Source organism: Balearica regulorum, chromosome W (assembly GCF_011004875.1).
Source record: "Balearica regulorum gibbericeps isolate bBalReg1 chromosome W, bBalReg1.pri, whole genome shotgun sequence".
NCBI lineage: Eukaryota > Metazoa > Chordata > Aves > Gruiformes > Gruidae > Balearica > Balearica regulorum.
The window spans coordinates 18,136,579-18,146,937 of NC_046219.1; the positions used below are offsets into that span (position 1 = coordinate 18,136,579).

At 41.9% G+C, this 10,359-nt stretch overlaps 1 long non-coding RNA gene across 1 annotated transcript; it reads left to right on the forward strand.

Annotated features, from left to right (window-relative positions):
* Positions 1-7,585: 7,585 nt before the first annotated feature.
* LOC142599275 (uncharacterized) lies at positions 7,586-10,031 on the forward strand. The gene is made up of 2 exons (XR_012832904.1): positions 7,586-9,425; positions 9,504-10,031. It is a non-coding gene; the product is annotated as an uncharacterized LOC142599275 (long non-coding RNA).
* Positions 10,032-10,359: the final 328 nt, after the last annotated feature.

A 10,359-nucleotide genomic window follows, 5' to 3' on the forward strand; every position in this document is an offset into this window, starting at 1 on the left:
CTTTCTCTTTCTAGGATTCTGAACCCCACCAACGCTGCCTCTGACTTTCACATCCCTGACCAGTTTTTCCTTGTTTGTAAGTATCTGGTTCAGCTGAGTACCTTTCCTTGCTGGTTCCTCAATTACCTGTGCCAGAAGTTGTCAGCAATGCACTTGAGAAATCTCATAGATTGCTTGAGCAGTGCTGTATTGTCCTTCAAGCATATAACAGGGTGGTTAAAGTCGCCCATGAGGACCAGGGCCTGTGAATGTGAAGCTGTTTCCACCTGTTTGAAGGAAGCCTCATCTATTTCTTCCTGATCAGGAAGTCTATAGCAGACACCCAGTACAATGATACCCATGTTGGTCTGCCTGCTAATCCTGACTCATAAGTTCTCAGTTGGCTCATCATTCATCCCCAGGCAGAGCTCTGTGCGTTCTTGCTGCTCTCTTGCATAAAGGGCAATTCCCTCTCCTTGCCTTCCAGCCTGTCCTTCCTAAAAGCCTGTATCCCTCCATTGTAGCACACCAGTCACATGAGCCATCCCACCATGTCTCCATGATCCCAATGAGGTCTTAGCCCTGTACCTGCAGACAGACTTCTGAAGACTCCTGTTTGCTCCCCACGTGCATTAGTATAAAGGCATTTCAGAGGGGCGTCAAGGGTTAGTTATCTTTACAGCTTATGAGATGACATACTATCCTTTCGGTTTCCCCCACAAGACAGAAGGGTGTTTTTGTTTAAAGAACAGTTTCCTCCACCTCTCCTTGTGCACATATATGTAAAGGCTTGTTACGGTAAAAAAAAAAAAATATTTTTTTTTTTAAAAAAGGTATTTTATTTGCAGAAGAAGATCACCACCAACATTAATGACACAGGAAATGTTCAGGAGTATAGTTTAAAAGCTTTGCCTTGTGAGGTTAAATGAGGCCCATTATCTTTTGTCTTTGAAATTATTAATGATGTTGCTGGATTTTGTGTTTTCTTTTGCCCCAAGGGCCTAGGGGTTCATGGCTGAACATGTCTCCACTAGGGAATGATCTCCTGCAGATTTTTTCCTGCTTGCTAATACCATTTTGAAAAAAAGAGTCCCTGAACCTTAACTCAGTATCATAACTCAATATTTTTTGGTGACAAATACTAACATTTTGGTGTTTGATTTTCTTCTGCTCTAGCACATAAATAGATCTTCTAAAAGGGATTCCCTCCATCAGCTCAAGGACAAGCAAAGCTATGGGGTTGAGGGATTTATCTAGGATGGGAGGGTCTGAGGATCAAACCCATGCTTCAAAGTGACCACAGCAAGGACCCCTGTGTCCCAGTCCATGAACTAATGTGGGAGAAGTGGGGAGAGAGTCTTCTTCCTACTTGTTTTGTTTTTGTTTTTTTTCCTAGCCTTTAAATCATGCTGTTCCTTAAGTAATCATTTAGCCTTGGAGTGCAAGAGTCATAGAACAAGAAAAAAAGAAGTAGGAGAATCCATTTCAAACGTTTCCTGTAAGCAGGAGATGAGAAATCTGTTTAAAATTTTTCTTGTAAGCAAGAAGATTGTGTGCTGTGTTCCGTACAAGAGTTCTCACCGAGTGCTGGAATAATGGAAGATGCCAGCAAAGCTGTAGCAGTGAACTTGAGCAGCTAGCAATGTAGCAGGAGTCACAGAAGACCAGTCACGCTATCTGCTACATTTTGCAGGGCGCTTTCATACCTGGTGGGGTTAATGACAGAGCCCTAGGACTTTACAGTCAGAAAGGAAGGCGAAAGAAAGCAGTTGGCCTAGCAGTTGCCTCCTCAGCAACCCAGACAGGAGGACTATAATCATATGGTGCAGAAGGATTAATTAAGTGTTGAATGTTACCTGTATTATTTCCCTGTTGTCCTTTTCTCTCTTCAACAGCATACTGCTTGTGAAGCCAATTAATTCATGTTTGCAAATGAGAATTCAGCTCACTGAGCACCCCTAAGTTTATTTTTTTCTGAGGGTTCAAGACAGTGTTGATAACACTAAAGTATGAACTTCTGTTGTTGCCAGTCAGCTCCTGGCAGAAGGATTATGCAGGATAAAAACTCAAGGAACAGTAATTATACCTTGAACTCTATCTGAGGTTGCTGGCTGTGCTTTTTGGAGAGGTCTAGTCCTGTGCTTCTTTGGGATCTAGTAAACTAAAATACTTGGCAAGGCTAGCACTGCCAGCCTCCTGTGGAATGGCTGGATATTACAGAAGGTCTTAGGGTGAGACAGCTGTTTCCTGAACTCTTCCTCACCTGTTTTCTCCAGTGCCTGGTTACCATCTCTTGCCCTCATCCCACTTTATGTACACAGAAACATCACTTGCTTTGATCCCCCGATCCGGACCATCTTTATTGCACTGTCCTTTACACACTTTATAACTGAAAATTAAGAAATTAATATTGATGTACTTTTATAGCCGTATAAGGAGAAATATACACAAACTCATATAAGGAAAATAAAGCAAAATTCTTGATGCCTCCAGGTTTATGAGTATCTCACTGGCCACTCACGACAGACTGCCCTTTTGCAAAGAACTTAGCCAACATGAATTGCATCTTTCAGAAACTTGCTTATAATTGTATATAACTAGAGTAGCAGTTTTAGAGTGAATTTAATTACCTGATGCTCAGTCAATCTTTGAAATGGAACATTAAGCCACTCACATCTAATTCATGCATCTATGCAAAAAGCTGTGCCTCTCAACATGAGAACATGCAACAGACTGCATGTGAAACTGGTGAATATACCAACAGAAAGCAGATTGAAATTTTGTAGTAAAATATGAATGAGGTGGTGCTTATGTCTCTGATAAAGGGGCAAAAGCTTTTCTTACAGAGATTGAGAGCCTGCTAGTAACTTTTTATTGGAGGTGGCCGGGGGGAAGCTGTCTTGCTTTCATAGGTTTGTATGGGTGTTTGCCTTGAGGAATTCTTATCATCTGCACTGGTTTTTAATGAAAAATGTCACTTAAATAATTTTTTGTTGTTCTGTGCGTGAAAGTACAGCTACAATATGGAAAATAGAAGTTAATTATCTTTGAATCACAGATGAATACACGGCATAGGGGTCTTTCCGTCAGACAACATGAAAGTGTCATCTGCAACCTTGTGTTGACAGAGGCACTTGTGATAATTTGTACCTTTTTACATGTGAGTCAGTTTCAAAAGTGATTTTTTTTTTTTTTTTTTTCCTGAGTGGGAAGAACCATCAGGGCAGTGAGCCAAGGAATTCCTGTATTTCCCCAGAGCCCCAGGAGAGGGGATGCTGCTCTCCTGGAGCACTGAGCCATCCTGAAGCTCTGTTGCCAGTCCATTATTACCGTAACTGCGCTCTAATCCCTTAAGTGAGAAGGAACCAGGAGGTAATAAGCAAAGCTAATGAATTCAGCTCAATCCAATACCAGATTTTTTTTTGTGGTTTCAGCAATTAGATCAGGCTCATTAATAATTGTTGGTTTAAACAGTGGTTAAAAGAAAATAACTGTGGTTTTCCACAAGGATGTTGGTGTGGCCTTTTGTGTGCCCTTTATCACTCAGATTTTTCCAGTGCTGCCCATTTAATTTGTCTCTATGGCCCAATGACACAATCAGAAATCCACAGCTGCTTACCCAAAAATTATTTAGACCTGTTGTCTGACACTGAGCCTCTTTAATCAGAAATCTAAAGGAGCCACTGAAAGAACTAACAAACTTCACAATTAATCTTGAGACAGGTCCTTTCTAGTGAGAATAAGTTGTTTAGCACATTTAAATAAAGCCCACTTGATTTTTTTTTCTTAAAGAAAAAAGAAAAATAAAATCCCTGAAATTCTGAATTATTTTGAAATGGTGCTTGTTGTTCAAGGAAGGTAGCATGAGAACTTAATTTAAACTTCCCACAGTGGTTTGTTTCCTTGGAAGCCTGTCAAATCTTGGTGGCGCAGTAGTCAGTCACTTAGGGCTGAAAGGATCAAAAGCAGTTGGCAACTAGAGATTACTGTTTTCACCTGCATTCAGCTAGACCTGTTAGAAGCTCTTTTAGTAAAATGTTGCTCCTAAATGGAAAAGATCCCCAAAATCTGTGAGACTCAGTGAATTTGAATTGATGTGATTGCAGTAGAGTGCTAGAGAATGAAGCGCAGCAAAAACAACAGCTTTGATGGAATAAGACCTCCATGAGTACTGTTCGTTATATCTGTCTTTACACTTCTGTTGATCAGTATCAAGTCTGACTGCCAAAAGTTTCTTTTTCCATTTCCTATCTTCTACCTGGCCAAACTCAGTCCATAGAAACTTTTCTCATCCTTTCTGCTTTGCTTTTTTCATCATCATTCTCAAGCCTGAGAGCCACATGTTAAACAGTTGAGGAAGACCATGTCATCTAGGGTTCAGGCAAGAAATATTAAAAGCAATTATTGCTGCCTGCTCAGTTTCTGGGGCAACAAAGAACATTTCCCTCCTTCAGTTTTGGGTTGATATTCTTAGATTTGCCTTCCTATTTAGGGAAACTGTAGTGCCTGATGAAGAGCCCTCCTACTGCATACAGTGGGAGTAGCAGGTGTTCTGTTCTGCTGCTCTCTGGCTGCAGCTTTTAGGCAGGTAGGACTGGGTTAATGTCTCAATATGGGTAAGGCAGACCACTGGGAAGGAGAAACACAGCAGACATTGGTTCAGCCAGGCTCTTCTGTAGAAAATTTTAACACAGCAGGACAGGTCTTTGCCTCATATTTTAACTGAAGGGGGACCAGATGATGGAGAAAAAAAAGGAGATGAAACAACATGGAAATAGACGGTGAGTGATGGAGCCATTGCATTCCTCACCCCGTGCTTGCTCTTAACTATGCTTGTGTAACTGAATGGATAATCATGGTGATGGGAAGGGAACATTCTGAGCAGAACAGTATGGCGATGGTTGGGTGATTGTGTTTCATTTGATGTTGCTAACCAATTTGTGGCTGCTAATTATGTCCATTGTATAGCCCCAGCCTGACATGGACGATAGAATAGATAAAGCACGTAGCTGGCAGTGGGTACAAGTAATATTTCATTTTCTGTCCAAATTATGTCCTTTGACTGAACTTTGTTCATTATACTCTAATTATAATACCAAAACACACCTCCATTCTAAAAGCTACCTGCCTTTGAGGTATGACCACCCCTCACTGGGCATGCTCTTTGAATTTCTCTAAGCATATAGCTTTAAATTGAAGCGAGAAAACTCTTTACCAATCACAATAAGGTAACTATGTGATGTAAATGTAATCTTGTAACCTAAGGGTATAAATGTGTAAGGGATTAAAGGCTAGGTGTGCATGTTAGGAGGAGAGATCCCCCATGCACCCCAGCGCTGAATAAACCAACGTTGGCTTTCTAAACTGCATTTCTGTTTGGAAAGTTTTTTTTATTGCTGTTTGAGCGGTAACAGTTTTGGTGACCCAGATGGGACTTGCTCTCTGAAGGCTCAGCAGAGTGGAGGAATCGTCGGGGTTCCCAGTGCGCACACCGAAGTGATTTTTTGGAGGGAGGCACGACCATTCCTCTTCTCGGGTGAGTCCCAGTGTCGCATGAAAGGGTACAAGTCCGATATGTGGCTGAGGGAGGCCCTCCCGTTGAGTCACGAGGTTCAGAAAGGACCCCCTTGCTTTCTAAACTCCTTCTCAGAGAGGAGCCTAGGTGCGGCTAGGTCCAGTCTTAGTCCCAGACTTGGTCAACGGTTTATGCCTAAAGGGTTATGTGTGTAGCCACTTATCAGAGTCAACGTTTGCCTGTCAGAGCCCCACTAAGGACTTTCACTGAAACAGTTTCGCAAAGTTGAAAAGAAAAATAGGTAATGTATTGAAGCGACAGATATAAAAGTTCAGAATTGCCGTTGATAAATGCACTAACTGCAACGATTTTGAGCTCAAGTTAATAGTTCAGTGCTTTTGTTAATGATAGTTTTCCCGGGGTAACATCCGACATAATCGGAGGCGCAAGTCTTACCAAAGAGGCGTCCCTGCTTGGGGAGGAGAGAGGTCCAGGCCCGTCGACCCGTCCGGATAGTTGGAGTTCTCGTCCTCAGAAAAGAGGATTCTAAATGCCAGATTTATACTTTTGGCGAGGTGGGACTAAGTCAGGTATTGTGTGTCGATTGGCCCTTAACAAGGCTTGTTGTGCAGTTGATCGGGGCTGGGGGGGAGAAGTGGCAGAGAACAAAGGCATTCAGTACAGAGGAGCGGTGGTCTGTTTAGTTTTACCAAAGTAACATCAAGCTGTGAAGGCTCCCCCTCACCCCAGGCATCACTTAGTTGATTAAGGAGCAGACCTGTCAGGCACTGCATCTTGTTAAGATGAACAAATTGCTCATCTCCTGCCCCTGTTCAGGTCCAGTGCTTATCAGTGCAAGATCAGCAAGTTGCTCAATCCCTGCTCTCGCCCAAGCTGGACTCCCCCAGGGCCCCTTCTGCTGGGTCATAATGGCCCTGTATTCGGCACCAACAAGCCTGGATAAGTCCGGCACCCCACACCCAGACAGCTTTTTGAGAACAACATTGGTTTCTGAAATCGATTGGTAACTGCCAGCTGCATTGTGAGTATTGTACTTGCTTTGCTTGGTTTTGGTAACGTGTGCTTTGGAAATCCGCACGCTGGGACGGGGATACCTGGAGTTCGGATTTAGGTTGTGGGTTGGAGTCCCACCAGGAGGGTGAGAGTCCTGCCTGAATTATTGGTAATTTGGATGCGTGTATGGGGATGCCCGGAGTCCAAATTTTGGTTTTGGTTTATATTGGTAACTCCAGTAAAAAGCTATAGTAATAATGGGAATACAACAATCACTAGAGGATGGGATCCTGAAATGTTCACCTCTAGGTTGTATTCTGAAACATTGGAATAAGTCTGGGGGAGATCCTCTAATTAAAGGAAAGCTTTTTGAATATTGTAATCATTGGTGGCCACTGTATACTTTAAAGGATCAGGAAAAATGGCCAAAGAATGGTAGTTTAAAATATAACACTATATTGCAGCTAATGTTGTTTTGTAGAAAAGAAGGAAAATGGGATGAAGTGCCGTATGTAGATTTGTCTTTCACTCTAAGGAATGATTGGCCAATTCGGCGAAAATGTGGGTTGAATAAAGATCAAGTCATGAAAATAATCCAAATTGGGACCCAAATAATCCCCCCCAAAGATTGATGTTAACCGAATATCAGAGATTGGTGCTATATGGTATAAGAAATGCAATACCAAAGGCTAAGAATTGGTCAAAATTGTACCAGGTCATTCAGAGAAAGGATGAAAATCCCTCATCCTTCCTTGAAAGACTGTTAGAAATAGCATGAAAATATACTGATTTGGATCCCGAGAATGAAAGGGACCAAGTTTCCCTGGTTCACATATTTATGGGACAATCAAGTATAACAACAGAGAAAAAGAAGAGGAGGAGCATAAAAAGAAAGAAAGAACGAGAGAAACAAAACTATTAGCTGCAACGATAGCTTTGGAAACAAGCAAGGTTAAAGGGCAAGGGTGTAGGGGATCTAGGAGAGGGAATCCCAGACGCCCAAGGTTCCAATTAGAAAAGGATCAATGTGCATTTTGTAAAAAAGGACGGATATTCAAAAAAAAAAAAAAAAAAGAAAGAGTGCCCTCAACTGAGGAAGGGGGAGAGGGAAGCAATGCCTCTACTCACCCTGGACTCAGACTGAGGGAGACCAGGGGCTAAAGAACATTCCCCAGTAGATGAGCCCCTGGTTATAGTAAAGGTGGGGAACAATGATATGGAATTTTTAGTAGATACAGGAGCAACTTAGTATTAAATACTTGTAAAGGAACTGGGAAATTGTCAAAGGAGAAAACATCAGTGATTGGTGCCACAGGGAAAAAGGAAAGTAGGCCATTTTTCCAACCTCTAAAGTGTAAAATTGGAGAAAGGGTGTTAACCCATCAATTTTTGTATATACCGGATTGCCCTATGCCTTTGCTGGGACGAGATGTATTGAGTAAATTAAATGCACAGATAACCTTTGAAAAAGGAAAAATTCAAGTAACAATACCAAAAGATAAAGGCTTGGATACGCAAGTGTTTATGTAGCAGAAGGAGATGCCACTGCCAGAAATACCTAAAGAAGTCAAGGATGCCATGATTCCTTTGGTTTGGGCATCAGGAACACCTGGAAGATCTAAGGCAGCAGAACCTGTGGTAATTCAACTAAAACCAGATGCCAAACCGGTAAGACGAAAACAGTATCCTGTGAAACTATAAGCTAGAAAGGGACTGGAGCCAGTAGTAGAACAATTTTAAAAATATGGACTTTTAAGGGAATGTCAATCAGAATATAATACTCCAATCCTGCCCGTGAAGAAGCCCCACTCGGAAGAGTATAGGCTGGTACAAGATTTGAGGGCAATAAATCAAATTGTCCAAGATGTGCATCCAGTAGTGGCAAATCCCTATACTTTATTAACAACCTTGAAGGAAACTGATAAGTGGTTCACGGTACTGGATCTAAAAGATGCTTTCTTCTGCCTGCCGCTGGCTACAGAAAGCCAAAAGATATTTGCCTTTGAGTGGGAAAATCCCACCACTGGAAGGAAAACACAATTGTGCTGGACTGTGTTGCCGCAAGGCTTTAAAAATAGCCCAACCACTTTTGGAAATCAATTAGCAAAAGAGCTGGAGGAATGGAAGAAAGATCATAAAGACTTCACTTTAGTACAGTATGTTGATGACATTTTGTTGGCAACAGAAACAGAGGAAAAAGTATTACAAAACACAATTGAATTATTGAAGTTTTTAGGCCTAGCAGGATACAAAGTGTCCCAAAAGAAAGCCCAGATCATGAAGGAAGAAGTAATTTTCCTGGGATTTGTTATTCCTCAAGGACAATGGAGTCCAGGGCAGGAAAGAAAGGAAGCAATTTGTCAGATTCCTGAACCAAACTCAAAGGAAGAATTGAAGGCTTTCCTGGGCATGGTCGGGTGGTGTCGCCTTTGGATTGTGAACTTTGGGTTAATAGCGAAACCTTTATATGAGGCTCCCCAAGGAGAAGAGCAAATATTAATCTGGACACTGGAATGTCAGAAAGCCTTTCAAAAATTGAAAGAATCTTTGATGAGTGCACCCGCACTAGGGCTTCCTAATTTGGAAAAAAACATTTGAACTGTTTGTGCACAAAAGGTTACATATCCCATTAGGAGTCCCAACTCAAAAGTTAGGATCCTGGAAACGGCCAGTAGGATATTTTTCGAAGCAATTGGATAATGTGAGTAAAGGATGGCCCACTTGTTTGAGAGCAGTAGCTGCGACGATTTTGCTGATACAGGAATCTCAAAAACTAACACTAGGACAAAAGATGACTGTCTATGTACCCCATGCAGTGACCACAGTATTGGAACAAAAGGGGGGTCACTGGTTATCTCCTAGTCGAATGTTAAAATATCAAGTGGTGCTGCTAGAACAAGATGATGTGGAACTTAAGGTAACAACTGTAACCAATCCTGCAATGTTCCTAACAGCCAATGCAGAATCAGGAGAATTAACTCATGACTGTTTACAGACTCTTGAACAGGTGTACTCTAGCAGACCTGATTTAAAGGATGATCCCCTTGAAGAAGCCGACTTGGAGCTGTATGTGGATGGAAGCAGTTTCGTGGAAGGCGGTACTCGAAGGTCCGGATATGCAGTGGTAACTGCAAGAAATATCCTGGAGGCAAAAGGCGCTGCCATCAAATACGTCAGCCCAGAAAGCAGAACTGATGGCTCTACTAAGAGCATTGGAGTTATCCAAAGGAAAGAAGGTAAATATATGGACTGATTCAAAATTTGCTTTTGGAATTGTGCATGCCCATGGAGTGATTTGGAAAGAGCGAGGACTCTTAACATCGCAGGGCTCGCCGGTAAAATATGGGCCCACCATTGAACTTTTGTTAAAAGCGGTCCACTTGCCAGCTAAAGTAGCTATCATGCATTGCAAAGCTCATCAACATGGACATTTGCCAGTTCAAATGGGGAATCGAAGAGCCGACAAAGCAGCAAAAGAAGCAGCGGGGAAACAGGTGCTGCTACTCTTACCACGGAAGCAACAGAATTTAGAAACAAAAGAACCAAAATATACCCCTGAAGATGATAAGCTGGCAGAAGTGACAAAAGCCAAGAAAAATTATGAAGGATGGTGGGTTACACCGATAAACTGGGTAATTGTAACACAAGAACTAATGAGGGAACTAGCTGAGAGAAAACACGCAGAGACTCATTGGGGAATAGAGTCCCTGACCGAAGCACTAAAACCACAAGTAATTAGTGTTCGAATGATGGGAATTGTGAAAAGTATAGTGCAAAGATGTGAACTGTGTTTAAAGAATAATCCTCAAACTTGTCAAAGACTTTTACAGGGAATAACCAGAAGAGGAAAT